The sequence below is a fragment of the Nannobrachium achirus genome (assembly GCF_963921795.1).
Source record: "Nannobrachium achirus genome assembly, chromosome: 6".
NCBI classification, from domain to species: domain Eukaryota; kingdom Metazoa; phylum Chordata; class Actinopteri; order Myctophiformes; family Myctophidae; genus Nannobrachium; species Nannobrachium achirus.
This window is the reverse complement of record NC_137815.1, coordinates 27596620-27623040: the sequence shown is the minus strand read 5'-3', so window position 1 is coordinate 27623040 and position 26421 is coordinate 27596620. Positions and strand designations below refer to the sequence as shown.

Below are 26421 nucleotides of genomic sequence, written 5' to 3'. Positions count from 1 at the left end.
GCTGTTCAATGTTTTAGTCTTCCCGTAGTTCAAGGGTTGGCAACCTTAGGCACGGAAGCCAACATTGGCACAGGGGAGGGTCATCACTGACTGGCATGGGTAATTAGTGGCCAAGGCCACAAAGTGGCAAATGGCCACTCATTGATATTGGACTTCATCTTCCGCCACTTTTTCTCTAGCGGCTAGACCGTGCAGTCGCTTTTTACGAAACTCGGCAGTATGGCAGAGGACTATGCCAAACGGCTAAAACGCGAAGCTCGCAACAATCGGCCAAAGGGTGGCGCTGTAGGAAGCCTTTGAAAAATGCCAACTTTGAACAGGTATAGCTCATGCCCTGTTTCAGGTACAGCAATGAAACCTGTATACACTTATGCGTCTCCTCATGCCGAACAACTTTTACACTCTGACTTTTGACCTCTGACCTTTACCTCTCCCACAATTTTGAATTATATGAAAAACAGTCAAAATGTATCTCCTCCTGGGATTTTCGCGTAACGTGCGCGAAACTTTTTTTACATGAACTTTGGACCAATACGGTCCGAGAAGTTAGGCGGATTTTCTTTGAAGCGAAACATTATTTTTTTAATAATTCACTCAATGTTGCAGTTATATGCAAATTATTCTTCTGCCTCTAAATCATACATGCAAAGTGACACGTTCATGGCATTTGGCAAATATGTAGAGGGTTAGTCCAAATATCACTGAAAGCAATCTTACTCCAATTGGCCAAAGGGGGGCGCTATACAAAGCGTTTGAAAACTCAAACTTTAAAGGGGCATAAGTCATGCCTCGTTTCGTTTGAAGACATGCAACTTGCTTACACGCGTGCCTTGACTCAAGCGGAAGACATCTGTGTCTTTGTTAAGTAAGCTCCGCCCTTAGATTTTCCGCCAATTTGAGCAGTTTGTAAAACACTTAAACCCGCTTTTATTCCGGAACTTTTGCGTCACGTGCACAGAACTTTTTTTACATGAACTTTGGACCAATATCTAAAGATCTGTCAGATCGGATTTTTTAAACATTGAAACATGCTTTTTTAATAATTCCATCAACATTGCAAGTTTTATGCAAATTATTCTTCTGCCTCTAAAACATACATGCAAAGTAACATTTTCATGATGAACTACTGTAGAGGGTAAGTCCAAATATCACTGAAACCAAAAAGAATCATATTTGAACTGGGGACCCCCCACCCTGACGTGAGTAGGGTTTTCCCATGATCTGGGCCTTAGGCTAGATGCAGAATAGAGCTGGGACGTTCGCGAACGAATCGAATCTTTTGAACGGCTCTTTGAAGTGAACATTGGGATCCGGTTCGCGCAGTAGAGAGCCGTTCATTTGGGGGGGAGACCCCCTCCCCCCAATTCAACATCTCCTTGCTACTCCACTGAGTACTGACTGAGTACAGTGAGAGAGAGAGAACAAGTGGAGGAGCGAGTTCATTGTTGCCTGCTTGTTTTTTTTTTTTGGTGTTTTATGAATAACAAAAGTCAAGGTAGCTTAATTTACACACACATTTTATGAAAAGGGTAAATACTAAATTGTGATCTCAACTGTCAGCAGAGGAATGTGGTGCCACCTTGTGGATTCATGTTTAAACAAATTCTTCTTAAAAATATATAAATATACAAGGAGCCAAATGAGCCAGTCTTTTGAACGGCTCTTTTCAGTGAGCCAGATCGATGGTACTGTCTCACTTCAAAGAGCCATAAATCCCACCTCTAATGCAGAATGGTTAGGCACAGGTGTGTGTGTGTGTGTGTGTGTGTGTGTGTGTGTGTGTGTGTGTGTGTGTGCGCGTGTGTGCGTGCGTGCGTGCGTGCGTGCATGCGTGCATGTGAACTGAATCTAACTGATGGCTTAGTTTGGTTTTCAGAAAAACTACATTTCCCAGAATGCAGCAGCTAAGATGGCTGCTTGTTGCAATCAGTTTGATTTGTCAGCACCTGGCCGCAACACAGCTTCTCCGAGTCAGGCAATCCAAATGTTTTTGCTCTTAACCACCGAGCTCTGCTTCACTGTGTAGCTGGCTCTCGAAGGGACTCTTCCATCGAGCAGTAAGCAAAACTCCACTATGTTCTCCTCTGTCGCACATTTGCTCTGTATTTTGCCACATTGCTAATGGTGGTTCTATCTGTTCCCATTGTAGGCAAATTAGGAGCTGCATCTGAGTCTTGGAAGAGAAATGGCATGTGTTAATGGAAGCAACGGCATACTGTGAAACATATGTTTCGAATGTAACCCCTGTTTGTTAAGTTCTGGAAAGAAGCATATTTTGAGTTAAAAGCCCCGGTTTTGGGAAGAACTTTATTTCATGTTTTAGGGGAACGCCCCATTGAATAAAACAACGCTTATTGCGTTTTCACCTTGAGAACTGTTTCCGTGTGCTGGTTTGGGTTCAGACTTCACAATACTTAATGTTTAAAAACTTTATTTGAAGACGTTTACTACTTGAATTATTTGAAAACATTGTGATTTAAAAGACATGCCTGAAAATGGCTAGGTTGTTAACCCTCTGTTTTGAAGGTTTACAACCTGATGACCAACTCTTCAACAAAGACAACTAATGAAAAAGTTGGAAAATAAAGATATTGAGTTAAAACCTTGAGGAGTTCTTTGGAACTATTTTATGTCTGTTGCATATAGTCTTTTGCATACATGTTGTGTAGAGGTCAATTTGTGCTTTTACCAATAACCACCGATTAGTTTAAAACTTTGTATGCACACTTCCCAGAGGCCAAGGAAAAACCTGTGCCCTGCATTTTTCACATCTGCCATTTATAGCGCCACCAGAAGGCCAACTTACAGTATGTAAAACACATTCTTCGATATTACTCCTTCATATTTTATCCAAAAATCACACAAATCAGTACACAGTATCTCTACAGTGATGTAATCATGACGGATTTGTCAGATATCATATTCTATCTAATTGGCTAACATTGAATTCCAAGGTTTGCAGGATTGCTCCTTTTTGAACAAAATGTCTCAAACGCAGCCTGCTATGTGTGTGAGATTTTGCACACACATTCCCACTAGGCCAAGGAACAGATGCCACCCTTCTCACATTGGCCTGTTATAGCGCCACCAGCGGGTACATTTTTGCAAAACACATTTTTGGAACAAAATGCTTCAAATCCCGCATGCAGCGTCCGATTGCCGTGAAAGGCCCAAGAACACGTGGCACCCTTTTCACTTTGGCCTATTATAGAGTCACCGCTAGGCCAAAAAAAACCTACCTGACCTGCCGGAGTCCTGTTCGGAAGAACACTGCTTCTAGTTTTTCTTTGATATTCTTCTTTGCTTTCCCTTGATGCCTTTTTGCTTTCCTGCTTTTTATGCCTTGGACACTTTATCGCTGCTTGCAGCTATATTTTCTTTTAAAATTAAATATTACGAAATATTCCACATTCATTCAACTCTTTTTTTAAGATTAGTTTTGGGGCTTTTATGCCTTTATTGATAGGACAGTAGACTGACAGGAAATGGGGGGAGAGACAGGGAGTGACATGCGGCAAAGGTCGGCCGGATCAGGAATCGAACCGACGACGCTGCCAGGCATCCATGCCTATGTGGCAATGCCTAAGTGGTATGCACCCGGAACAGTAGGCCAGCGGGCGCCCCGCAAACTGATAACTCTGACTGGGGAGGCAGTCTGGGAGACAGGGTCTAATGATCATTATTTACATCCTGATAATATAAAAGAAAATATTTCTGAAGTTGAAGAAGGGGTGGAAAAAAAGGGTGATATGTATAGCAGATGGACGATCAAAATCAGTTGGAAATATAACATTTTCCCCGCCCAGATCACCCATGCGGTTATGCATGACACACCTGGTGGGTTTCAAGCGTGAGTCAGCCCCCTCCTCCCCCCTCAGAAAATCTCCTTATTTCTCCTTATTTTCTTTTTTCAAAGTCTACCGTTGGCAGGTGTGTCACAGAGTCCACCAACTGTGTGACTCATCCACGGCACCATGGTGACCCGACCCTGTCCCTGTCTGTCACCTGGCATCAGCTCAAAACCCGTCCTTGATCTGCTGCCCGGGGAGTGCTCCAACCTGTCAGCCCTCATCACACTCACTCACACTCACCTGACTGCCAGCTCTCACCGCAGAGAGAGGCAGGGGCGTCACAAGGGGGGGAAAGTGGGACTGAGTTTAGGGCTGTCACAATTATTACATCATCGTCTAATCGTGATTTTTTTAAATATCCGTGGTTATTTTTCATAATCGTCATAATCGTTTCCATGTTGAAAAAATTTCATATATTAACTCTTTCTGTGCGAAAACCGAATAATATCGGTTCTTTTTTCCATTCCAATACTAATTTTTTAATCTATTTCGCTTACCCTGAGCTGAGTAGCGACGTGGGTGGTCCTGGCTCCTCCACCGCTTCCCAACGAGCCATTCTACTTGTCCCGATGATTTATTCCATTGAAAATGGTTTAGAAAAAAGTTTAGAGCCCCCCCAAAAAAACGCTGTTTCAGCAAGACGTATTAAGGATTACAAGAACCGACATTTTTCGGTTCCTTTAGTAAAATTAATTAAATAATCGGAGGCATCAACGAAGCCCCGGTCTAATTTAGCAGCCTAGCACAAGGCCGCGATTCTGTTTACACGGCCCGTAATGGGAAGAAAAGGCCGCGCCACGCCGCCCACTCCAATAGAAAAACACATCTTTACAGCGGATTTTCTCTGGATTGTGTTCCGAGGCCAGCAGACAAGTTATTTTGGCGGCTGAATAACTTTAGATCGCTCTTCTAAAAAATTATATAGTCGATTGCTAACTGATAGCTAACTTCCTCCGGCTCGCTAGCATAGCACTCATTCGAGTGAAAAGCCAAGCCAGTTCAGGCTGGCGACCCGGATGTGATAGTGAATGCCTACGGGAGAATGGCTGGCACTCTAGCGGCACCTAGCGGCACCCGGCAGTTATTGTGTTAAAAAAAAGTGGAAATAGCAGATCTACAAGCTCACAACGCATCTACAAGCTCACAACTTTATGTTTTTTTAAGCATAAAGTTGTCAAATATGTTAGTAATTTCTTTGTATATTTAGATTATGTGTCATATCTACCATGTGCAACTTCAAAGCCTAAAAGCCAAACTGAAATGTAATTGTCAACGACAAAAACACAATTAAATCGTTAATCGCAATTATTTGAGTGACAAATAATCGTCATGTAAAATGTCATAATCGTGACAACCCTAACTGAGTTACTAGGACCCCCAAGGTGGAGGGGCCTTAATTGTGATACTGAAAAACAGCAGATATAGATTTGCAATTTTTGAAAAGTCGTGATGAACATGTGTGCAAATCTTTGAATATATGTATTTTTTAAGTGAACATTTGTAACTCAAATTTTGCTTCATTTGGGGGTCCCTGGAACTAAATATTTTGAGATGGGGGTCCATGGCCAAGGGGGTCCTAAACAAGAAAAGATTTGAGCACCACTGACATAGAAAACCTTAGAAGGATTTGAAATATTCAAAGACTTGCACAAATGTCAGAAAAAATAGCAGATATACATACAAGCTTTTTCAATAGTTAAAGCCAAAATAATGTGTAATAATGCGTTCCCAGTCTAAAATGGGTTAAACCCCCTCCCCCTATGAAGAACATTCATGGGGGGCCCGCAGTGAACCCTTGTACCCAGGGCCCAGAATTTGGTGCGATACCCCTGCACTCACCTGACTGCCAGCTCTCTCCGCGGAGAGAGGAAAGAGGTGAGTGGGTGATCTTTTGGTGCCATGCCCAGACTTTATTTATTTGTACCTTATAGGGTCACATACTTAAGCTGTGTGCAGGAAATCTGCCAACGGTACCGTGGAGCAATGATTTCTCTCTTTGAACATATCTGTTTGTTTTCTTTTACTTGTCGCTGCCTCGCTCTCAACTCGCTGTATGAGGTTTGTAAGAATCCTTTGAAACCACTTAAGCTTTTTACAGTATAGTGTTGCTGTCAGGTCCAAAACTGTGACTTTTCAAAAAGCAGCAAAAAATGCCAATTTACAAGCTTGGATTGTGTTGCAACGCCATGCATTTTGAGCTTATAGATCGTCTATTTTTGTGACACTGTAGTGACGAAGTAGGACAACACATTCCCTGCGAACCTAAAATATGGCTGTGCGCTAAAACTGCCGGGAAATAGCTATATTTTATTAGCATGATATATTATAATTTAATTGTTTTCAAAGCTATGATGATAAACCACCACCAAAAGACCACTAGAGCGTGCCATCATAACACTAAAACTTTCAGAGTAAACCCTGTTTAAAGGTTGGATAAGTGACGTCGCTCAATGGATTCACAATGGGAGACACGGCTATAATCAACGGGGCGCCATTTGTGCTCATTACTGCTCAATTCGTGCTGGATCGTCTAAACCACCATCGGTCTGGGCAACGGATCGTATACAGACGCCACGCACAAAATTTCCGAATCAAAATCCGACCTAGTGAAGCTGCGTTATGGACGTTAGCTTGTATTGAGATAAACGGCTAGCAGACGCCATTGTAAACAGACGAGGCCTCGATTACCGGTGACGTCATCATCGTATCCTTTTTTTCCCACGGTCTCTCGTTATTACCAGCTGAAGGTAAGGGAAACCATCTGCTCCGCCAAAATATCCAAATACATGCTAAAAAATAGCTTTTTATAAAAAAAAGTCGCGAAAAGTCGCTCGGCAGAGAGTCTCCTAGTTAGAATGTCGTTAACTTAGTAGTTAACTTACGGAAAAACAATATATTAAAATTTTGAGATACAAGGGTATCTGTGCAACAGCAATGATATGCAACACAAATACACATAAGGAAGATATTATAGGAGGAACATGCACACATAGTGTTTAATGCCGGGAACCGGGATCCCGGGACTCCCGGCCTGAGCGCACCTAATTTCCCTCCCGGTTATTGGCTTCGGGAACCGTCATCCCGGAGATAATAATAATAATAATAAATTGAATTTATATAGCGCCTTTCAAAAAACCCAAGGCGCTTAACAAAACAGAAACAAAACACATTATTGTCCAAAAGCTTGAATGAATAAGTGTCTCTTCAGTGCGGACTTAAAAGAGTTCAGTGTTGGCAACTGGCGAATCGCTGTGGGGAGGGAGTTCCAGAGGGTTCCAGATTGTCTTTTTCTTATATAAATTAGGCTAATTATTACTAGAAAGGCCTACTACAGTGCGTGGGCTGCTTGCCACATATCCTCGCCTCCTTTTTTAACAGGAAAAAATATATATCAGAATGAATCAGAACGTCAATATGCCTACAATAATCCAACCACAAATTAATCTCTCTCTGATTTGCACTGCCTCTTTGATGAGCGCAGCCGCTGCGCAGCGCACAATCTCGAGAACGAGCCGGGCGCAGCTCTTGCAGCGACAAGCAGCAGGTGGGGGGTGGGCTTCTTTTGCTGTAACATGATGAATTGCCCAGTTTGGGATATAATGAATATACAGTAGGCTCTACTTGACTAAAACTTGTATGGACATTTAGTTTGGCTGTTGATATCACGGGAAGCGGTCAGATGCCGTGGAATTCTAAAGTGCGCCACGTCCCATACAATAGGCCTACTAAATAAACTTAATTGATTAAATCTAACGTGGCGTGGCACCGAACTTCCAACAGTCCCTTTACCATTACAGAGAGACCACCTGTAGGCCTATGCTTAGCCTATTTATAACGTGATGTTTTCCAGCAGCAAATAATAGAAAATGATGGAAAACAAGTCTGTAGTTGTTGGCAATCGTGCCTTGAAGAATATAAATCATCCACGTTACATAATCCAACTGCTGTACTGTAAGTAATGCATTTGTGGTCTACATTTTGCTTTCTTGGGGTGAACTATGAAGAATGATCTTGCAAGCGTTATCCCCCCAAATATATCCAATTGTGTAAGTAATGCAATGCTTTATAATGAGCCATTGAGGAACATTGAAGCGTTGCGTTGTGAAGAGATGTGCGCGACTGCGCGTCCAACGGCATCTCCCATTAGCTTGATTATATAGTTTGTCCTGCGAGTGTCATGTTGAAAATAGCCGATCTGCAAGCTCACATAGCGTCTAATCTACGACGTCTTGTGAGCTTGCAGATCATCTATTTTCAGTGACACGTGGAAATTCAGTCGATATAGGCTACGCAATGTCGCCCCCTGGTTGGTTAAAGGGGTACTGTCACCTAAAGGCCGCTGTTCCATGGTTTTAAACATTATTATTATTATTATTGACGGGAAATACCGGGGAGCCCGGGAGAAGCTCCGAAAAATCCCGGTTTTTAAAATGAGCTAAATTCGGGAAAATCTTAAACACTAGCACACAGCACCTGCAAGCACCTGAAAGGGTGCTATATAGTATACCAGGGTTTCCCAAAGTGGGTGCCATGGCACCTAGGGTACCGTGATGCCAGTCCAGTGGTGCCTCAGAATAATTTGATAATATTTGGAATTCACCAATATCAGTAAGTTTAACCACTTAGACCCTCTATGCTTATTAAAATAGATCTGATTTGCACTGTAATTTTTTTCCATCTACCCTAACTCTCTTCACCAAAAATAGCAGATCTACAAGCTCACAACGCATCACATTGCCTTGTCCTATCAGTGTATGGATGTTGGTTAATATCTTTGTTGAACAAGCAGCGTCAACGTCATCAAACAAGATAAATAAAGCATCAGGATTGATGCCATTTCAAATAACCAAAAAGGTTAAAATACACGATATGATCGCTCTCTCACTGCATGATGCATGAAGGTCTCCCCCTCCTTTCCATGAATATTTCAAGCCAAAGAGGGAGGTACAGACTGTCATCAGCCCATGTACAAAAATAACACGTTCTAGCTGTGGCAGTGGAGCAGTGTTGCTAATGTGCACATCATTTGCAATACACGTATCCAACAGCAGTGCCTGGGGTGGGGTCGGCATGAGGCCTGTTTGGTAAACATTGTGCGAAACACCCAAACTTGGCATTTCTGGGTCATCATTATAGTGTGAAAAATAGACACAAATATAGTCTACATTCTTCAAGGTTCTTTCAAAGATTATTGGAAATGGCACATTTAAAAGCTCACAACGCATCTCATTGCGAACTTGTAGATCTGCTATCACACAATCGTTAAATTAAATTTTATTTTTTGTAAATTAAAACATAAAAGAATACATTGTCATACTACAAACCACTACATACCGCTCTATGATTTGCTGTGCTATATTGAATCACTGAAAAGTAACAGGTTGCCACCCGACAGTATAGTAGGGCTTAAGTGCTTGTCTGAGAGGGGGGGGGGGGGGTCTCAGCTTGTGTCAGATGTAAGAAACCTTGCTGACAAGCTCACTACACACCACTTGCACATTGGCTATTTTTGACAAAGAGCTGTGTAGAGCAGGGGTCTTCAATGTTTTCAGGCCAAGGACCCCTTAGTTGAGAGAGAGATGAAGCAGGGACCCTCACAACCTTATCATAGATTCCATATAGTTTAATTGTTTGACAGTGCAATCCTCAGTGTATTTTGGATTAATGTAAATTTGTGCTTTCAAATGTTTAACAACTTCAATACTTAATAAACTTGACCTTCCACTCTGTACTTAGTCAGCTCTTTTTCCCCTACACCAAAGCTCTTTGCTGAAAATAGCTGATCTACAAGCTCACAGTGCCTCGCAGCACGAGGCGTTGTGAGCTTGTAGATCTGCTATTTTTTACTAAAGTTTGCAGGATATGGATGCTAGGGTTCAAGTGGTTATTATAAAAAAGGAGAAAAAAAGTTTATATCACTCAAAGATTTGGAGGACCCCCTGTAGTAACTCTGAGGACCCCCTAGAGGTCCCGGACCCCCTGTTGAAGACCCATGGTGTAGAGGGGAAAAAGAGCAGGCCAAGTACAGAGCCAACGGTCAAGTGCACTAAGTATTGGATTAACCCTTCATGGTGCCCTGTGCTTGGACTTAGTTTGGTCCCGCTCAAAATGAAAACTGATAATGCTGATATTACTGCGCATCTCTGTGCCTTTATTTCAACAGTACATGTGTTCTGTATCTTTATTTCCCCCTTCCTCCACCAGCAGTATACAGTAAAAGTATGAAAGTGTTTATGCATGTTTTATAATATTATAATTCATATCTGCAAAGTAACTAGTAACTATAGTTTTCAAATAAATGTAGTGGCGTAGAAGTAAAAGTACAAATACAAATACCTCAAAATGCCTTAAGTGAAGTAATTAAGTAAATGTACTTAGTTACTTTACACCACTGGTATGCAGGATCTTAATTGCACCATGTGGCACACAATGCAATATAAATACCCATATTGTTCCAAGTCAAAAGAGAGCTTAAAAAAAACAAAAAACAAAAAAACAGAGCTTAACTATCAAGAGGCGACAGACATCAATGTGTCCACACTCATTACAATGGTGTGGACACATTGATTAGTCAGGTGCTAATGAGGAGGACACAAAAGGGATTTTTAGGAGCAGCTGGATGCTGAAGTGATTATCCTTGTGTTTGTTTAAACACCTTACAGTACGTCAAGGTTGGATGTTTACTTGGCAGATGACTTAAAGACGGGGTTGTTCAGTAGAAAAAAAACAGATACCAAAAATCGTGGGATAAAGTTTTTAGGAGTAAAAACACGGGGTGCCGTGATTCTTTCCCCTGTACAACATAGTCATCAGGTGTTATGATTATACCGGTAATTGGATTTTTTCTTTTTTTTTTTAAGCGTAAAGAAAGTGTTAACATTATGATTGTATGCGGCCATATGCAAAGAAGCTAAAATACGGAGATGAGGTTTTTCAAAAAACTGTTAGGATTTAGAAGACATTTTTAGAATCAGGCCTCAGGTCTTAATGGGTTAAATAAGCACTGATGATTTTACAACGTAGATAGAGGTTTAACCACTTCTTAGACCCTCTAACAGACCTGAGTTGCACTGATCTACAAGCTCACAACGCCCAGAATAGGGATGCTGGGGTTTAAGTGGTTATGTTAAGTTTAAGTATAAGTAGGCCTATAAGTTATTTTCAATCTGTCTTAATGGAAACAGATATTCTCTCAAGATTTCCTCGTGACATACTGTATCTCAGGGGGACAGATTTACGCATTAAATGTAGGGTACCGTAATTGTGATTCAGGGGTGGCGTGGATGAAAACGTTATTTACAGGGGTGGACCTGAGCCAAAAATGATTGAGAACCACTGCTCCAATGCATATCCAAACTGGGGGTCCTTGAGAAGAAAAGGTTTTTGAGAACCACTGCTGTATTTTTGGTTAGAGGTTGTTGGATGTTGCAAGGCTTGTCACTATGTCTCTGGTGGGTACCACTGATATAGATGTGACCAGAGCATCCTTGGCCCGGGGTACAGGCCTTGTTCTCTCTGAGGATCAGTGTGCTGTCCATCATTTCACCATGAGAGAGAAGCTGCTCCTTGTGAAGCATTTTTTCAGTCAAAGGACTGCGGGAAAACAAGCGTTGTGCCTTGTTTTGGGGCACGTGTTCTAGGGCATTCACGAATAGTCATTTTTAGTATTCAAATTATTCGACCTCGAAGTATTCAAATAGTCGAATATTCGACAGGACTGGCCAAACTGTCAAATATTAAGTAAGCAAGAGGCGAACATTGTGAAAATAGCCGATCTACATGCATGCTCACAACGCCTCGCGTTTATTTTCACAATATTTATCTGCTGAACAGAGTCACATTACTGTAAATGTAATACCTACAATTCCAAGTGCTTGTCAGGGTGGGGGTCCCCAGTTTAAATATGTTTATTTTGGGGGTCATGGCCTAAAAAAGTTTTGAGAACCACTGGTATAGAGCATTAACAAATTCATCCACCAGGGGAATTGACAACTCATTCTTATGACTTCCTATCTAGCCAAGTTTTATAAACTATATATTTTTTAAAGAGAAAACAATAAAAAAAAAAATCAAATATTCGACTTCGGTGAACAACATCGAATAGTGACTTTGATATTCGAATATTTGGTGAATGCCCTAACGTGTTCTTGTATTCCTTGCGACCAGTGGTGTCCACGTCATCCCCGCATTATACGTATTAAACTTAACTGACCGCTGAATGAATTACCAAGTCCGACCCAATTCAAACAAGCCTGCCACTTCATATCGTTCATGAATATTGAAAGACTCAGCTAGAGGACTTGCAGCTCAATAGCCTACAAAGCAGTCCGTCTAAAATAATGTAAAAAAGGAAAATACATGTCCAATAATGTGTCTCACTTTGACTGGCAAAATTGTGCCACCTAATGTTTATTCCTAATGTTTTATCCATGAACTATTATCTCCCAAGAATCACCTAATGTTTATTCCTAATGTTTATTTCATGAACTATCTCCCAAGAATCGCATTTTAACAGTGGATGGAAACAGGCAAAATTTGCATTTGCTTTTTTCGACTTAATGAACATTTGCTTCCTATCTTAGGAATGACTTGATGGGAACACTACTAGAGTGCTGTCCATCATTTCACAATGAAAGAGAAGCTGTTCCTTGAAGCACTGTCAACCACATTCACTTTGATTGAGTCCTCGTTGCCAGCAGCCCAGTAGACTGAAGGCTGAACGATGTAGGGAACATAATATGTACGAGTGATTGATGATTTTTCAGACCAAGTTTGCAAGCTTCAGTACTGTTTACTGTTAACAGTATAAAGCAGGGGTCTTCAGCGTTTGCAGGCCAAGGATCCCTTAGCTCAGAGGGAGATAAAGCAGGGACCCCCTCTACATATTGTACAACAACACATTTTCATCGATTGCATAGATAAATTCACAGACTTGTTTGACAGCACTGTCATCAGTCTATATGTTGGATTTAAGTTCACCTCAGAATAGGGATGCGAGGGTTCAAGTTGTTGATTGAAAATAACTGAAATTGGAAATAATTATCCTATCACACAAAGATTTGGTGACTCCCCTGTAGTAACTCTGAGGACCCCCTAGGGGTCCCAGACCCCCTGTTGAATATAACCCTGGTATAAAGACAATGCCAGTGTGTTGGGATGTCAGCAGCGAGCTGAGCCCAGAGAGGCATGGCACGCCCCAGGCCAGTCAGTTGAGTGAGTGGCGTGTGAAGACAGCTGATGCTGATTCAGCACATTTCCAAGTTGCATACAGATAACAAGCACAGAACAGTAAATAATCATTAAGTAATCTATTTAACATTTTTAATTGGAAATGTAGAGTTGAGTCAACATGGCCTGCATCTGGAAACAATAAAACAAGTGGAATAAAATAAATTATAATAATAAAAAAAAAAAAACACAGCACAGACGACTGGTATAGCAGTCCGGGCACCTAGGCTCAATGCGCCAGACAGCACATCGCGTGTTTGAGTCCCGATTTCAGTTTGTTAATACAGTCACTACCACTGACGAGATATGACAGATTTATTTTTTATTTCATTTAATCCAACATTACGCTGGGGTTTATCTGCTCAAAAAGTAGCGCATCTTGTTTTGACCCAGAAACAGTACAAACCAGATATGAAAAAAAGGGATCTGCATTGTCTCCCATGTTAAAGTTTCCTGATTCTGCCTAGCGTCCGTAGTAGGGATACGGAGATGAATCAAAACGTATCGTAATCGCGATACAAACATGCGCGATACGAGTGAATCGGTTCATTCAGTGTGCATCGGTACAATTGACGGCTGAAATCGTGATGGATCGTTCCGTGAGTGTCTGGATCGGTAAATTCCACGGCTGTATCGGTTTTTCCATATAGTATTTCATTCTATCATGTTTTTCCGAGGCACCTTGAATGCACCATCTACCAGTCCCCTCCCCAAAAGCCGGTTTCGACTCGGAGTCTCGGACATTCATCTATAGGGCAGGCGCAGGCAGGCAGACAGTGCAGCGGAGTGCGTGTGAATCAACACAACAGTGGGGTGGCTCAGAGTAGATGACAGAGTACAGCAACTTGCAATGGGCCTGGTGTACAAGATACACTACACCACTATGATACCCAAGTACCTGTCAAAATACTTTATAAACATTAAGGATGTCCATAATTACAACACCAGAGGCAGCGCCACAGATCACTTTCAACCCAGAGTCAAAACCAACAAAGGGTCAAACTCTTTTTTCTGCTATACCACCAAAATGTGGAAAGCCTTACCGAAGGTCATAAAGGAGTGTGGATCACAAGCATCCTTTAAAATTGCCCTGAAAAATCACTTACAGGCAGCAGCCGTTCGCAACTGGTAAAAAACTAACCTAGCCCAACCCTACCCTCCCCTGCCCCTTCTTTGTATATACTGTTTGTTTAGACTTACTGTTTTCTTTTTTCTTTTTCTTTACATATCTACTGCATAGTACTGTGTTCTATTTGTCTGTCATTCAATGTTATATGAGATACTTCAATGGTTTCCAGTGGAAATAAGCTTAGTCTTTTCATGGATCTCCTTTTAGTAGACCTTGTACCAGTGAACTGTACCGTCATGAAACTGTACCTTTTCCTATGCAAACTTCTAATAAAGTCTTCAATCAATCAATCAATCAAACAGACGAACAAGCAGCCCCACGGGTTAAAAATGGAAGATTAGTAGTAGCCTACAGTACTTAGCTTTATAACATCCATGTCCGCTGCGCTGATTGCTGTCACAGAGTGATATTATAATCAACGAACGGCCGTTTCTAGGCGAATCTCCGACGGTATTGATTGAGATCATTTTGTTAAAGAAAGCTCATTACCGTATGCAACTCTCTTTCTTTCTCTGCTGCTGTTCTGGGTAAGACACCTCATATACTTCGCAGTACAAGGGTGTCACACCTAAAATAGCAGACCTACAAGCTCACGTGTCGTGGATGCGACACGCTGTGAGCTTGTAGGTCTGCTATTTTAGGTCTGTTTTTAAAACATTTTGGCAAAAAATTGCATAATCCTGGATTATATTAATATAATATAATATAATGTCATATAATAATACAAACCAGGGAGGGACTTTGTTGTTTTTTCAGGTCAAGGACCCCTTAGCTCAGAGAGAGATCAAGCAGGGACCCTCACTGTAGGCTAGGTATTATAGCCTACTGTAGGCTATTATATAAAACTGTATCACACAAATATTTGGCAGCCCCCCTGTAATAATCCTGAGGATTGAAGACATGTACTAATAATGACATAGGCCTACTATTCAGTATGATTAGTTATCAAACAATTCTACAATAGCCAGCAACGTTGTGTTCTCCCAGAATACTATATGTTGGGTTGTTAGACAGAGCCTAGTAGTGAAACAATAAATTGCCTTGAATTTAAATATAATGCATTTTTAGTAGCACGTTTTGTGAAATTAATGTGGGATGTCGGCTTGAATCGTGGTGAATCGTGAATCGTATCGCATCGTATCGTGAACAGGGGTGAATCGTGATACATCGTATCGTCAGGATTTCAATGTATCGCAAATATATCCTATCGCTGGCAGTGTATCGAGATGCGTATCGTATCGCCACAGTGATGGAGATTCACACCCCTAGTCCGTAGCATAAACAAAGCTAACTATCGCCCAAACGGTTCGATGGATTCATGTGCAGTTAATTGTCATCCACTCCGTGGCACGGAGTGCGTGTTGATCGTGCACGATCTACTCTACTGGATGTTACTTGAGATGGATATGCTGTGACTACTTTTAAAAGGTAAGAAAAACTAAAAAGCATTGGCAGTGAGTGAGTTAAAATGAACCCGATCCACTCTCCTCGACCAGACTGCAGCCATTTCTTAAAATGCCCTGAAAAAACCCGGATATTTTTAGCTGGTGGTGTGCCCAAGGTCGAACTGGTGACATTTTCATATTTTCCAGAAGCTTACACAAACTTGTTTTACAGAGAAATGCAAAAGTCACTGCAAAGTAATCATCTCATACTTGCTAGCATTTTTTGGCGTACTTCTGTGGTTATTGTTTTTGTGGGGGAGGTTGATTGTCTTGGCTAGATCTCATTTCCTCACTGTCAGGCAGAAACCTCATATCTCCACAAGTTTCAAATTTACACATTATTTCGTAAAGTAAAGCCCTGTGTCATCATACAAGACTATCGCACAAAACTAGTGAAAATGGCAGATCTACAAGCACACAGCGCCTCGCGTTGCGATGGGTTGTGTGCTTGCAGGTCAGCTATTTTCACTAGCTTAAATCATTTTTAAAATGATAAATACAAAAAGAATGGTTTTGGACATACAAGGTTTCCACCCGACAACAACGATTTGTAAAAGAAGTTTCCAATCTCAGGGTGACTTCCTACTATCCAAATAAAGGTGATATCCAAGAGGCCCGGCGGGGGGTGAATTAGTACATTAGTACATGATCTCCATTACAAGCTGTTCGCAGCACGCAGCCAGACTCATGCTCCCATCCCCAAACAAGACGTGTTTGGTAACATGAACGCAGCATGCCACCCCATGCATCTCATTTCAACAGATAGCACACATGCTGATGAGAGGAGAGGGCGGCTTAGGGCAATACCACAATATAGAAATACTCTGCTACAAGTAAAGTGACATTCAGAGGGCTCTATTTTGATTGTCTTGAAGTTCCAGCTCTTATGCCTTAACTTAAAGGCCTGTCCATACTGTCTCCGACCACCAAACTATTTGTTGGAAAGGTCTGGTTCAATTACAAAATGACGTCACTCGCATCTTCTGAAAAGCATTAGCCCAAATTAGAGTTTGGAAAGCTGTGCGTCGGAAATTCTGGACCCGACAAAAAGTTTGTGGTCGGACACAGTATGGACAGGCCTTTAAGTTAAGGCATAAGAGCTGGTACTTAAGACAATCAAAATAGAGCCCTCAATATACTCATACATAAGAGCAACGAGGAGCAACCCCAACCCTTTTTCATCAACAGCAGCACCTCTGCAGCATCCAAATCAGCGTCAGACGAGTGAGTCTAAATTTTTTCCAATAATAACAATTAACACGCCGTAAGGGCGAGAAGCGACCGTTAGGTCGCAAACAACAACCCGTCACTGAGCCAATCAGTGACGGGGTGTATTAGTGTGACTCACGGACTCACAGACATGTGCTGGATGTTTTCATACTAACTGCGACCTGACGGTCACAACAACACGTTTGGCTACAAGCAACTACCATCTAGTGCAGAGGTCTTCAACGTTTTCAGCCAAGGTCCCCTTAGCTTAGAGAGAGATGAAGCAGGGACCCCCACAACCTTTTCATATAGTTTCATCGTTTGACAGCACAATCATCAGTGTATTTTGGATTCATGTCAATTTGTGTTTTCAGATATTTAACCACTTGAACCATCATTAATTAATAAACTTGACCTTTCACTCTGTACTTAGTCTGCTTTTTCCCCTCTACACCAAAACTCTTTGCCAAAAATTATCGATCTACAAGCTCACAACAAATCGCAGCACAATGTTAAAAATGTGTCAATCTTTCGAAATTAGCTGATGTACAAGCCCACAACATGTTTGATTTTTTTTTAAGTACTTGACATTTGACAATTACAACATATTTTCAGATAGGAGACATTGAAAAACTTTTCAAATTTCAAGGTCTCCCCTTAACTCTGACAGTTTACAAATGAACCGGGTTCATTTGGTTCCATGTGTACACTGTCAAAGTTACACACTTGTATGGGTCAAATTAGACCCCCCCTAAAGGACTTTGAGAACCACTACCCTAGAGCAACTCTGTTTTCAATATACTGATATCATTTATTACCTTCATAACAACTTAGTACAAGCGATGGCAGAAACAGTATGATGAGAATGACATTTCCTGGAGTCACAAGGACAGGTGTGAAGCGTGACAAACAGGGTTCACAGGGACCCACCCCCCCAGGGTTTTTTTTTTAGTACTGCGGACAAACAGAAGGACAACTCTGCAGGAATTAATGGACACAGCCAAATAACCCAGAGTCCTAAAGACCTTGAGTCACGCACATGCACGCACGCACACTCGCGCACACACCTCCCACCAAGAGGCTGTCCTAAATTAAGGGCCATTCACACACCAAGCACGGTAGCAAGAACTAGAACGATAATTAAGTTCACACTGAAGAACGACAAAGCCTATAATACCTGAGGTAATGGCATTACCTCATTACCTCAAACAGAAATTGCTTCTAAAGAAAGAAAAGTACTTCTAAATAAGGGGTACTCTAAGATGGCTCAGGGGCCCCTCAGCAAAATACCAAAAGTCCAAGGGCCACAAGCTAAAGATGACGGCCCTATTTTGGACATTTAAACAATGATTTTGTAACACACTGCATGAGTAGTCTAACAATTAAGGAAACAGAAAACAGCCACATTTCTTTCGATAAGGCCAAACCTCATTGAACAAAAAGATTGTCATGGAATGATTAATGATGAAATGATGACGTTTTTTCTTTTGGAACCAACAAAATAGCAAAAAAAAAAAAGAAAGTATTTTATAAAACAAGACAAAAAATTGTTTCCTAGCGGTATTGGAACAACTTAAAAATGACATCAGAAATTATTTGTCCACACCAAAAGTAGACAAAAGAATCCTTTATTGCTATGACCATGACCGGCCGCATAGACATGCACATGCCACAGGGGCCGCATGCGGTCCATGGGACACAGGTTGAATAGCGCTGTTCTAAATGGTAAAGGCCCTGCATTTATATAGCTCCTTTTTCCCCAATTAAAACTCCAAATGTATTTCACATTCACACACAAACATGAGTGGAGGAAACGACGCAAGGAACCAACCTGCTCATCGAGATGGCAGGGGTTTAGTGTCTTGCTCAAGGACACTTCAACACGCAGCCGGGAGGAGACACGGGGATCGAACCAGGAACTCTACCTCCTGAGCCACTGCCTTCCTTCTCTCATAGACATCATTGGTACGGTATTGAACAGTCTGGAGGAAAAACTCCCTATAAATTCTGTCAATATGTATGCAAATTGCTCCAATATATTGTCCGAACACCAATGACCCCAAGCCTCTTTACCCGTGACGTACAAAATTAGCCAGTTAATGTAATGACTTTCGACACAACCCTAATTCCATTGATGTCTCTCTCTCTCTCTCTCTCTCTCCTTTTGTGTGTGCGTGTGTGAGTGCTTGTGTGCGTTTTTCTTTGGCAGCCGGCTGCACAGTGTGCCCTGTCGATGCCAAATATTGTGAAACAGAATTTTTAAATGATGTTACAGCGCGCGTATCTCCCTTGGCACCGGAGGCGTGCACTTCCACCCTGGTGTACAAAATAGGTCAGTTGGCCTCGTTTTAACGCTAAAGTGCTGAGTGCAGCCGTAATTGATAGGCTGGAGACGCCGGAGAACACACTCCTCTCCTCCTGCTCATAAAGTGGAAGCGTGTAACTACGCCTCATCGTATGTCTGTGCCGCGCGCCGAACACAGCCGATCCACAAGCCCACAACGCGTCGCGTCCGCGACACGTTGTGGGCTTGTGGATCGGCTGTGTCCGGCGGCGAGCGACCTGGTCCAGTCATACGGCGAGGCATAAATCAGGCATTTACCCCCTCTGGGAGGCTTGGAGTACAGGCGAGATTCGAGATATATGGCCCCAGGAAGCTGCACCACCGGGGAAGTTTAATGAACCTGCCCGGCCCCGTCTTATCAGAAAATAGTTTATGATAATATTTTTTAGGGAGATATACTGCGGAGCAGTGCTTCTTAACCTTGAATTTTAAGTAGCCAGTTTGAAATGATTTTTTTGGGGGTGTGTATGTAGGCTACCAGTGAAAGTTTAGTGGACTGATTTGAACCCAGCAATGCGCTGACACTCTTTGCACATTAATTGCTTATTTGGGTTGTTAAACCTGAAATCTAGAAGCTCTCTAATGGTTTTGCATTTTCTAACACCTCTGGCAGCCTAATGGGTGTGAACAATACGGCATGCGTGCGGTTGCTCTAAATCAGTGTTTCTCAAATGGGGGTACGTACCCCTAGGGGTACGCAGGGGTACTGCAGGGGGCACTTGAGGAAAACTAGAAAATGGAAATATGTATTTTACTGTTTTACTGGTTAATGGTGAAACATTGGTAGTTTGTGTGCTCATCTGTAAATGTCTCTAAACCAAATGACATCAATAACTTGACTAGTAGTAACAGTTACTGAATAGAAAGCAATGTTTATTTTTCCATTATGCTGTATTATTTTGAATGTATTGGCATTGGAACTGGCCTTTTGATGTCAATGTTGATGTAGTCAGGGGAAGGGGATACTTGGCTTCGGAAATCAGTATAAGGGGGTACTGCAGCCAAAACAGATTGAGAACCACGGCTCTAAATCATCTGCAGCCGCCAACAACTGGTGGCCCGGGATTCTTTTTTTTTTTTTTAATGAGCAAAAATAGCAGATCTACAAGCTCAATAGATCGGCTATTTTTGCTACTTTTGTGTGACAGGATGACGAAAGTAGGACTTTAATTACAAACTAGAAATACTGTTCCTTCGAAACAGTGTGGGCTCGCTTCCATCCAAAAAATAATAGTAAAAGGTGTCAAGGTCCCAGGCAATGCTCTCTTTCATTTTACTGACGGGCCCAGGCAGTGCTCTCTTTCATTTTACTGACGGGCCCAGTCCGGCCTGTTCGAAGTGGAGCGGTGAACCTGAGCAGCTATACCCTGTGTATGTATGTATGTACAGTACTGTACCTTACTGTACTGTACTCTACTGTACTGTACTTGACTGTACACTACTGTACCTTACTGTACTGTATCTTACTGTACTGTACTCTACTGCACTTTACTGTACTTTACTGTACACTACTGTACCTTATTGTAATGTACTGTACTTTACTGTACCTTACTGTACTGTACTGTACTTTACTGTACCTTACTGAACTGTACTTTACTGTACTCTGCTGTACCTTACTGTACTGTACTCTGCTGTACCATACTGTACTGTATTGTACTTTACTGTACCTTACTGTACTGTACTTTAATGTACTCTACTGTACCTTACTATACCTTACTGTACTGTACTTTAATGTACTCTACTGTACCTTACTGTACTTTAATGTACTCTACTGTACCTTACTGTACTGTACTCTGCTGTACCGTACTGTACTTTAATGTACTCTACTGTACCTTACTATACCTTACTGTACTGTACTTTAATGTACTCTACTGTACCTTACTGTACTGTACTTTAATGTACTCTACTGTACCTTACTGTACTTTAATGTACTCTACTGTACCTTACTGTACTGTACTTTAACTCATCCACTGCATATGACGAGTTTGACGAGCTATAGTTATGGGTCCACTCTGCTTATGACGAGTATGACGAGTTATCAATTAGCTTTAATTACTATAAAACAAAAAAGTATGATCGCCGATTCGCCGTCCATAGCGCTCTATGGAACGGCCCTATTCACAAAAAAACGGATTCAGATCTTCCAGAACGGAAATAGGGGGGCGGGACAACGACGCCTGTATCCTGTCTGCCGAAATCCCATCCTGTTTAATGTTATGCAACGGCCACGCTGGACTCGATAGGTTTCGCTTTGGGAAATGGCAGGCTGTTGGGTTTTGTAGCTTACACTGACTGGATCGTATTGTGAATGGAATTGGTGAACCATCGCGCAATGGATTCGCACGCGCGCCCACGTTGAAGGTAGGCAAAATCCTGGCGGTGTGGACCCTCAGAAGGGGTCTTAAAATGGGGGTGTTAATGTACTCTACTGTACCTTACTGTACTTTAATGTACTCTACTGCACCTTACTGTACTGTACTCTGCTGTACCGTACTGTACTGTATTGTACTTTACTGTACTGTACTTTAATGTACTCTACTGTACCTTACTATACCTTACTGTACTGTACTTTAATGTACTCTACTGTAATGTACTCTACTGTACCTTACTGTACTGTACTTTAATGTACTCTACTGTACCTTACTTTACCTTACTGTACTGTACTCTACTGTACCTGACTACCTTACTGTACCTTACTGTACTGTACTTTTATGTACTCTACTGTACTCGACTGTACCTTATTGAAAAGCCTGTCAACTGATCTCCCTGACAACCAACAACCACCAACACAATAGCTGACTGTCCCCTCAGGCCACTGGGACCTACAGTAAAGTCCTTAAATTCTATAGCCTGAAGGGACAGTCGGCCATTCTACTGGTTGCCGCTGGTTGCCAGGGACATATCACAACCAATCAGGATGCTAAAACGTTCTTCTTTTCTAGGTTAAATTTCTCTAAAACTACAAAACATTTCAAAAAGAAAAATACAAGCACACGTGTCCTCTGTAAGCTGAACACATAACCATTTGAATGGTGTTGAAAGGTGTAAGCGTGTAGGAGATGAATCGCGCCAAAGTTTTGAGGAGATACTGACTGACTGACTGATAGATAAATAAATAATGAAGATAACATACGTGTGCTCGCCTTCCAGGCGAGCCCACAATAAAGTTGAAATACAGCGATAAGGTGTTTTGGCCCTCTGGAGTGAGTGTGGAAATATAGCGGCCCTCTCCATCATCAAAGTTGCTCACCCCTGCCCTGCCCTGAATGATATTAGAAACGTTTCCTTTGTACTACGGTATATAGGTTTACGCCTAGAGATCGATAAAGAACCGACGGTCCTTGGTTATCGTCTTCCAGTTTTGACTTTGCGCTAAGCTACACTTCCGGGCAATCCAGTCAATTCCGAGCATTCATGAAAGAAGGACAGTGCTGCAACTTGTAAGAGGAAGGACGCTACAGTCAGTGTGTCCAAATGTTGATACAGCAGCACTCTATTTATGCCTGTGACTGTAACCAATGCCAACGGAGAGCATCATTTTCCAAAACGTGGGACTAGTTAAAAATAGACGAGATCTACAAAACACTCTGAATCACGCGTCTCTGATGTCCACTGAAAGGTGAATTTCTGAGCAAATTTGATTTTTTACCGGCCTCGTTAGCAGACTAGAAATCTATCCATTTACAAAAGCTTTTATAGTGTGTGTTACCTTATTCCATTTAGTGTACTGCTACTTATATTGCCACTTTAACGGTTATGGAGTTGTCCATCAGACAAAATGAAAGAAAAACATCCATAGGTAAGAATAGGCCTATTATGATTGTGTAGATTGTGTAGAATTATGGCTATAACGTGCTGCTGTTTATTGTACTTTATATGGGTTTGTTTTCTTCCAGTATTCCACATAGTGGTTTGGGTTTGTGCCTCTGTGGTTTGGGAGTTGTGACTGTGCCAAATTAAAACAGGGAGTACTGCACCGCATATGTTTTAAAAGCTGTCACCTGCTTGCAGATGCACAGTGAAATGTTTTTCTTTCTTTTTTCTGTAGCATTGCTATTTGTGGTAAATACTCTCACTTTGTATTCACAGTTGAATTATTATGGACCGAAACAAAATTTTCCAATTTTTGTGTTCTTTTTCAGTCATAACCTTTGACTGTACTACTTTTAATAACCTGCTAATAAAGTATTTAATCAGATCGATCAATCAATCGATAAAACGATCAATCAATCGATAAATCGCTCAATCAATCGCTCAATCAATCAATCAATCAATCAATCAATCCTTCCTCTGCAGCCTATATTGCACACCACAAAGCTTCTGTCCGAATGTCTATATCACATAAGCTGCATTTCAGGTTTGTCAAAAAACAGAAATACTCCAGTAAAATACCTCTAAACTGTACTTAAAGGGGAAACCACACATTTTCAATATTGAACTATGTCATTAATGTACTTTATAGGAGATTAATGACATAGTTCAATATTGAAAATGGGTGGTTTTCCCCTTTAAGTATAGCCTGGTTCAGACCCTGAATCACACCCCTTTAACATTTTGTTTTGGCAATTCAGGGAGTCTGGTGTTGCTTTCACTGAAGAGGTTTTCCTCGTTTGGAAATCCGTACGGCGAATCAGCGTTGTGAATCAGCGTCTTGTGATCACCTGTACGTGGAAATAAGCTTAGTCTTTTCTAGGATCTCCTTTTAGTAGACCTTGTACCAGTGAACTGTACCGTCATGAAACTGTACCTTTTCCTATGCAAACTTCTAATAAAGTCTTCAATCAATCAATCAAAGCGTGGGTGGGGATTTCCCAGAACTCATGTGCAATTCGCAGCCGCCGGACAGAACCGCACACATCGCGTTGCGGTAAAATGCGGTAAATTGCAGTAAAATGCGATCGAATCGATCTCGCTATGAAACATCAGTAGCAGACATGTTATGTTGTGTTTGAATACTAATTCGTTGTCCTCCTATTCCTGCTGTTTCTTTGGTTAGCAAGTAGCACTAGCAAGCAACAGGCTAGCCACTAGCCAGCCCACACATAACAACACTACGTCATCTGCTTTGCTACTGTTGTGTTGGTCAGACGGTGAACCAATCGCAGAAGACTGCCTCTTTGGCAACGCCCATCCCAGAAATTGCCTTAGATGAAAGCAGTTTCAGACTGAATAATGGAGTGAAACGAAATGTCAATTCAGGCTGAGTGTCAGGCTACTTTAATTACCTTACTTGAATAAATGTATTTAGTGACTTGAAACAAGTAATCAAACAAGTTGACATTATTTATAGACCAGTGAACGAGTGTAAATGTCATTCTTTTGTTTTGTTTTCCCCTCGTCTGCATAATGAGGTTAATCTGAACACTTCTGACAGCCACAAGGGCTTTTATTGCTGAGAGAGAGAGAGAGAGAGAGAGAGAGAGAGAGAGAGAGAGAGAGAGAGAGAAGCTAAACGTGTGACAACAAATCTTGCATGTATGCAAGGAAATGGTAGTGGTGGAAAAAGTACTCACATCTTTTAGTATCAATAGCCTACTGCAATGTAGAAACACTTTGACTATTACAAATAAAGGTCAGTCAGTTCAAAAGTATGGGTTTCAAAATGTACTTAAAGTACAACAAAATTGAAAGTAGTATGCAGAATGTCCTTGTTTTTCTGAAAACTTGAGTTAGGATTTGGAATTGGAAGGCCTCCCATGTCCATGTCCGAGGTCCCATGTTCGTGTCCTACCCCAGATTCCTTTTTTTTTTTTTTTTTCTTTTTTTTTTTTTTACTACTTAGGTGCACTCATAGAGCCTGCCTGCTTGCTCAGGGGAGAAAGAAACAAGATTGTGTCAAAGGTTGTGTCCAACCAAGACACAGGATCTAAATGTGTCAGTAGAAGAGCACTGAGACCAAATACAACCACCCTCAGTATGTTGTATTAACATATACTAAACCATACAGATTGGACACATCATTCAAACAAACTTACATAATAGAGCTTTAAGTAAACATCTCAGTATTTGTTCTACCACTGTTGGAGAGCTACTAAATCAACATTAGGAGACACAGACTGTAGCTCCTTCCTCTTATTAGAAGTGGCAGAAGACAGTGACCTTGCTAAAGTTTTCTCATTTTCTTCAATAAAGTCTCAGAATTGTACAGGTTTTCGGCCATTAAATCTTTCTCTGGCCAACCTGCGTATTTCTTCTGGACATAAGCCGCTCCTGTATGAACAATTGATCTTGTACGTAACGTGGCCTTGGTCTGATGCGTATCAAGCTTCTTGAAATGAATGAGACAGATCGGAGAGTCACTTGATCCAAAGCACTTTACGACGGGTGTCATCTTCAAACATTTATCACACACTGAGGGGCGGAGGCAACCAGGAAAATCTCGATAGTCCAAGGTCCCATTTGTCTGAGTAAGGTTAGGGTTAGGGTTAGCATTCACCAGCACTAGCAGGTTAGCATTTACCAGCGTCGGCAGGTTAGCATTCACCAGCCTCGGACTAATGGGACGCCGGACTAATGACACATCGGAACAATGCTACGCGCCCGCGGCAATGGGGGGGTCATGGACCTAATGCATATCACACTGTCCTTGACATTAAAAAGATTTGGTATGCTCATATCTACGTTATGCAGGGATGCAGAGAATGTTAGAGAGGCAGGGGCTGACATTTCTAAACAGGCCTTTTGGTGAAAACATCGAAAATAGCAGACCTGCAAGCGTCCACGCGTCACGTTGCGACGTGTTGTGAGCTTGGAGGTCGGCAATTTTCTGTGCTTGATACTACACTGAACTAAGCATAATCAAGTCAATACTGGAGATGTGGTGTACAGCATGGATTTCTACACAGAGAGGGCAAGTCTTTCAACATAAGATGCTGCATTCAAGTTCAGGAGATTTTGGACATGGAAGGCAATCGTCTTGAATGCTGCCTTCAGGTATGGCATGGAAAGAGGGCATTTGCATTTCTTCACCATAGTGAAAACGGCATTCATGGTCTGGAGAGGGCAGAGAGCTTTTTTACAGACGGATAAAAGGGCAGGGGCTCAAGCCCCCTCTGATGTCCATGTGTGCACGTGCCCGACGCTATGATATCGGAGGAGCAGGGGATCAAACCGGGAAATGTCCCAGTTCCCAGCTTGTGTAATGTACCTCCTGCCGCCCCATGAAGATTGCCCGGAGATGAGCTGCTTGCTGAGCCATATAGCAGTGCTGAGCCT

The 26421-nt window shown here is 41.8% G+C and overlaps 1 protein-coding gene across 1 annotated transcript in view; it reads right to left on the bottom strand.

The window, feature by feature from the left end:
* The window catches only part of LOC308286556 (guanine nucleotide-binding protein G(i) subunit alpha-2-like), a gene marked incomplete at both ends in the record, with an annotated part of 127245 nt that overhangs the window by 41622 nt on the left and 59202 nt on the right, over positions 1-26421 (bottom strand). The gene's annotated exons all lie outside the window — the stretch shown is intronic.